Raw genomic sequence first — 6,364 nt, 5'->3', positions numbered from 1 at the left:
TGATGTAGTGTTCCATGATTCTGTTGAATCACAGACCTGTACCTCTGAAACAAATAATAATTATATGTTAAAAAAAAGAAGAAGAAGATAGTAGGAAGGGAAGAATGAAGGGGGGAAGTCTGAGGGGGAGACAAACCATGAGAGACTATGGATTCTCCCATTGTATTTTTTTTTTTTTTGGATATCAAAATCTGGATTTATTTTAAAAGAAATAGGTAAGAAGAATGAGTCAAAATAATGAAACCAATTTTATCAGAGATCAAGAAAAAAATCCTATATTTATGATTAAAAAAATTAAACATACTTCAACAGCACATATACTGATATTGGAATGATAAGAGAGAAAGTTAGCACAGCTCCTGTGCAAGAATGACACATAAAGTTGTGAGGTGTTCCATGTTTTTTCTTTTTTAAATTTTTTTCTTCTTTTTTTATGTTATATTAATCACCATACATTACATCTTTAGTTTTTGATGTAGTGTTCCATGATTCATTGTTTGCATATAACACCCAGTGTTCCATTCAATACATGCCGTCTTTTTTTAAATAATTTTTTATTGTTATGTTAATCACCATACATTACATCATTAGTTTTTGATGTAGTGTTCCATGATTCATTGTTTGTGCATAACACCCAGTGCTCCACGCAGAATGTGCCCTTTTTAATACCCATCACCAGGCTAACCCATCCCCCCACCCCCTCCCCTCTAGAACCCTCAGTTTGTTTCTCAGAGTCCAGAGTCTCTCATGGTTCATCTTCCCCTCTGATTCCCCCCCTACTTCATTCTCCCATTGTCTTCTAATAACTGACCTTTTCTTATTCCTGGAGGAAGCTCATGCTCACAAGTGTGAACACTTCAGCTCTTACTTTCAGGCTCCATCCAAACAGCCTCCCTAAAAAGCCTCCCCTTGGGGGCCTGGGTGGCTCAGTCAGTTAAGCATCTGCCTTTGGCTCAGGTCATGATCTCAGGGTCCTGGGATTGAGCCCCGCATCAGGCTCCCTGCTCAGTGTGGAGCCTGCTTCTCCCTCTCCCTCGGCCTCCCTCTCTGCCTGCCTCTCTGCCTACTTTGCTCTCTCTCTCTCTCTTTTGAATAAATAAATAAAATCTTTAAAAAAAAGAATTTATAAAAAAAATAATAAAAAGCCTCCCCTTGGCTATTCCTTAGACCTAGTAGCATGTGCACAACAGTATCCTCCCCTAAGCAGAACAGACTCAAAGTAGAAACCCATGTAGAAACTGGAAATATGGCTCTGGATCATTTGGGCAAGGCCTTCTAAGGTCCTGTAAACCTAGAACATGGCCCAGAAAAGCAATCTGTGGGCTCTGGTTAGTCATGACTCTTTGGCTTTAAAGCCTCCTCCCAGTGATGGGTATTATGGAGGGCATTCGTTGTGATGAGCACTGGGTGTGATTTATAAGTGATGAATCACTAAATTCTACTCCTGAAACTAATATTATACCATATGTTAACTAACTGAAATTTAAATAAAAACTTGAAGAAAAAAAAATAAAGACTCCTCCCAGGTCATGGCCCCTGTTGCCCTGCTATATAGATGGTAATGTTTATACTACCTATTAAATATAATCATTTTCTTATTCTATTTGCTGGCATAGCCCTAAATCCCAGCTAACATTAATAAGTGATTAGATAAATGGATCTCATCATCATCATCATCATCTTTCTAGTAACTAATTTGCCCTCAGGAACACAAACTCATGTATTATAGAGAACTAACTATCCTCCATTTTAGTCATCACTATATAGCAGGAGTTGTTTTTTGTTTGTTTTTGTTTGTTTGTTTGTTTGTTTGTTTTTTGCTACAGGTGTAATGAGGGACACATAATCTGTTGCCATAGGATTGTTTGTGCCAAAGCTAAGTAAAGAGAATAGGTCTCCTTGTAGTAGAGAAACTTTGAAGTATGAGATAGGAGGGAACTATCTGGGAAGCTACTCTTTTCAACCATCTGGACAAAAATCTAAGAAAATGATGACAGTATGCAGAAGAAAGCAGAGAAGGGAGCTAGTAAGTCCCAAATAATATCCCTGGTCTTGTTAGGACCGAGCCAAGCTTCAACACAGCGCTTTTCTCTAGGGCATAAGGACCTTATAATTCATTCCCTTTGAGGTTTCAAGACCTAAATTACATGGATATTATCAAAAAGATTATGAAAACTGCAGGAATAGCCATCAGCTTTTTGGAGAAAGTGTTCCTCTTCACTTTATCTGAGAATATCACTTATTTTACACTAGTTTGAGAGCAGCTTGCTTCTTAATCCTGTGACAGATTTTTAATCTCTAACCTGTGAGTGCAGGGGATCCCTGTGAGTCCTAGAGACCATATGGTGCTTCTCTGCAGTCATATGGAAAACCAGCTGGACTGCCTAAAGATTTATGATCAATTATCTATGCTCAAAGGCCATAAACCCATTGAACAATGGCTCTTTCTGAGTTTCTATGAGAGGGAAATACCAGCTATTGTAGAGTTGCTTTGTCAATGGAAGAAGTTATTAACTCAAATTATAAAACTTTATAATTCAAGTGGGCTCTTTAGTTGATAATAAAATTAATAAGTGTTTTGACAGAAGTTTTAGTCTTCTAATAATAAACCTATCCACAGACACAAATGTGCACAGAAAATATACTCACACCCACATACACAAACACTATCAAACTTGCCAGTATGATTTCAATAAACAGTGCCCTGGGACTTTTATATGAAAATCATGACTTTTTAATTGTTTTCCTTCTATATTTTCATGGATCATGTTATTCTAAGAGGGGCAAGCTTTAAAAATATTTCATGAATCTAATTCCCATTTGTGAGTCTTGTATTAGCCAATCATTTATCACCCTCTAATTTGGTGGCTAACTGCTTTTGGGAAAGTACTGAATTCTTCTCAGGTTCTCCTTAATGTAAAAATTATTCCATTTATTGGGAATTTGCATGTTTACTGTGTCTATTGGCATGTGCACATATTTTATATCCACCTTGTTCAGGAGGAATTTGAGAAAGAATCTCTATAAACTACTTTTACTAGTTTGAGTAGATTCTTATTTATTAGTAATTAATTTCCAATATTGGTATGTTAGAAGAGAGATGTCCCTTTATTAGAAAAATGGAATATAGTTATTTCCAACTCAGTTGCCCAGAAGAAAAGAATATAGAATGATTGGAAGACTTAAAAAAAAAAAAACTGAGACTGATTAGAAATGGGGCCATTAATTTCTCTAATCCAATTTCTTTAAGGTAAAAATCTGAAATTAAGAAAAATTATATTACATTGTATCAAAAGTCACATTTGAATTATTTACCTCCAAAAGTTTTGTATATTAGAATGAACTCTGCTATAAGCTATATTCATGTATTTGATATTTTTATCATGAATTTATGACAGTCATTTAATATAGTAATGTGAATATATTACATAAGCCCCAGGTGATTGTTTTTATATTGTAAATAAAATTTTGCTTTTTAACTTTTTATAATTAATCTGTACAAGAATCTTTAATTATGATTAATTGTAAAAGTACAAATGAATTACAAAATGGATGAGCTTTGTTTTAACAAAATCTCAATCAAAAATTATTTATGCTCTGCTCACTTTATCAAAACAGTAATCATATTAATGCTCTCACTTTATTTATCTCTATTTGGTTTTTATATACATGTCTCCATACCACTATAAAGAAAATCAAAAGCTATTTTATGAGTAATTTAAAAATCTATTTACTGTCAAAACAAAAATCAATAAACTTGAATCTTGACAATTTCATTTTTTAATTAATAGAAGTTTTTGGTACACATTTGGTACACATCCCAAGGTACACATTCTGAGATTATAAAATTATATTCAATATATATTATATTCACACACTTCTTATTAGATTGTCATTGATATCCAAAAAAATCAAAGACAGCCAAAGCAAATATTATTTTCACTAAATTAGTTTATAAAATTATTAAATTCAGTAGAAGAGTAGCTATTTGTTTTCTATAAGATGAAAAATAGTGAGATAATAGAATTTTCTAAAATAGGCACACTGATGTTAAACATTATTACTAATATTAATGTTATCAAGTTCATAAAAGCATTCAGAAATTCAATGAGATTTTTTAATAAAATTACTTAACATTCTTTTTTTAATTACTTAACATTCTTAAAGATTAGTTTTCCAGTGTCTTTCAGCTTTACATAAGGAAAACATTTCTTTCTAAAAATTTACATTGGGCATGGATTTGACTAAGAAAAAAATTGACACAAAATTGCAGAGGTTTCCCCCCAGTGCTATATGATTTATTTGTTCTCTTATTTTTTGTGGATTGTTACATTGGGGCACGTTGTTAAGTCAGAAAGAGAAGAAAATTGTAAATTAAATTTTCAGAAAATTACTGATAGAATTATTAATCTGTAAGGACACATATGCTCTTTATCAAGTCTCTGAGCTTCCCTAACTACATCTGTTACTACAAAAAGAACCCCTTGGCTGTAGAAAGTCTACACCATGTGGAATCATAATGGTAGAATTCTTCTCTCAGAAAACATATGGTCAGTGTGACAAAATAAATTTAGTGAGTAAATAGTAAACTTGTTCTCTAGACAAAATTTATCATAATATACCAATGTGTACACGATAATACCATATGCAAGTGGGAATCATGAACATAGATTAAGGTCTGTAAAATATTTTGAAATTTTCTCCTTTTGGAATTAATCATTATTTAGACCTTATTTAATTAGAACATGTAATTTCCGTTAGCTTTCAAATGTTTAGAGTACTAAAACTATTTTACGTATGCCTGTAAGCCTTAACTTAGAAAAGCTTTAGTGTTCATTCTCACTGCTATTCAGTCTTTTGCCTTTATTTCCACTGCTAAATCAATGAAACATTTTAAAAAATTAATTCAGACTTTGGGACATAGCAATGTTATAAAAACAATGCCTAAAATTGTGATTAAGGATGTCCAGTTTTAAAGCTCCAAAATATAATTAGGAAAGATGAAGACGATATCTGAAGCTCATATCTGTTTGCACTGCCTCAGTAAAATCAGACATAATGAGCTCCCTGTAGTCATTAAAAAATATGAAAGGTGATTTAATTGTTTTGGGGGCTCCCAACCTGATGCTTATCCCAGAACAGCAGCTCAGACAAAGCATATTTATCATGTACCATAACAAGTGAACCTATAAAATCTATAGAGCAAAGTGTTATAAATCACCAGGCAGTAAATAGTCACTGGACCTCTGGACTTTCAGAATTCCCACTTCTTCAATGAAGCAATATGGACTCTGTAATAATGGTAGAAGAAAATTTTAATGATCTAGAATAGAGATGACAAACTGGTGGATTAAGGGGGTAAATATTTACTGGACTTGTGGGGCTTAAAAAATTCTCATTTCTTTAATGAAGCAAATGAATTTTTTATATGGTTAAAAATATATATAAGGATGATCTACGAAAGAGGTTGCACACCAGTGACCTGAGGGATTTAACTTAAGAATGTGTTGCGTTTTCATTGAATTGAGTAGGTAGGCAATGTTGATTCCAAATTTAATGCAGTTATCAACATTTAAAAATCTCTGGTTTTCATATAAAAATCCATTTTTTAGTTTACATTAAAACTGAGAGAATCAGGTAGCGTGGTCCTTCATCAACACAGGGACAATCCATTAAATCTGTGTAGCAGCTATATTTTAGGGTGACTGTTTTACCTTTAATCAGGATTTGAACCTCTCCTCTGAGTCATGAAGGTTGGATTTCACCTGCAACTGCCTGAAAGCCTTCCCTGACACACCCACTCGGCTTAATGCCTATCCTGTATCTCTGCACTATATTCATGGCAATTATCACTATTGAAAATTTCTTCTTTGTTTACTTCCTAATGATTAGTCAAACTTTTCTGGAATGTAAATAACCCAAGTTTAGGGATGTTGGCTAATTCCTTAGTTCTTGCCCAGGACCTAGAATACAGACTGGTGTACAAAGGAGTCTATATAATATTTATTAAATGAATGCCAGGTGGCCGTCAGTTGTTATTTATTTGCACAGTGCTTCTGTTGTTTTGCTCAGATTCAATAAAAAATATCAAATTCTTGTAGCTAAAACTCCATCACAAGTAGGAAATACAAGATTAACAAAGAAGACCGTATCTTATTTATATTTTACTTGTTTCATATTTTCTTATCTTCTTTTTGGGAATATTTTCAGTATTATTTTTGTTTAAAGTGAACAATTATACCACTGCTTTTAATGTGATTTTTCCATTTCTTGTTGATTTGTAAAAGTCTGTTTATCATATATTAGTGTTTAGAAAAAATACTGTGTATTCAATGGATTTTCACAACCTTTAAACAGCACTATT

General features: G+C 33.0%; 1 non-coding gene across 1 annotated transcript; it reads left to right on the top strand.

The window, feature by feature from the left end:
• The first annotated feature begins 300 nt into the window (after positions 1 to 300).
• Positions 301 to 404, top strand: LOC114208310 (U6 spliceosomal RNA). The gene has a single exon (XR_003609007.1). It is a non-coding gene; the product is annotated as a U6 spliceosomal RNA (small nuclear RNA).
• The last annotated feature ends 5,960 nt before the right edge of the window (positions 405 to 6,364 follow it).

Source organism: Eumetopias jubatus, unplaced genomic scaffold, assembly GCF_037043125.1.
Source record: "Eumetopias jubatus isolate StellerSeaLion01/CBP00866 unplaced genomic scaffold, mEumJub1_p1.0 scaffold_2, whole genome shotgun sequence".
Lineage (NCBI taxonomy): Eukaryota > Metazoa > Chordata > Mammalia > Carnivora > Otariidae > Eumetopias > Eumetopias jubatus.
The sequence above is the reverse complement of the archived record's forward strand: the minus strand, read 5'-3'. Positions and strand labels throughout refer to the sequence as shown.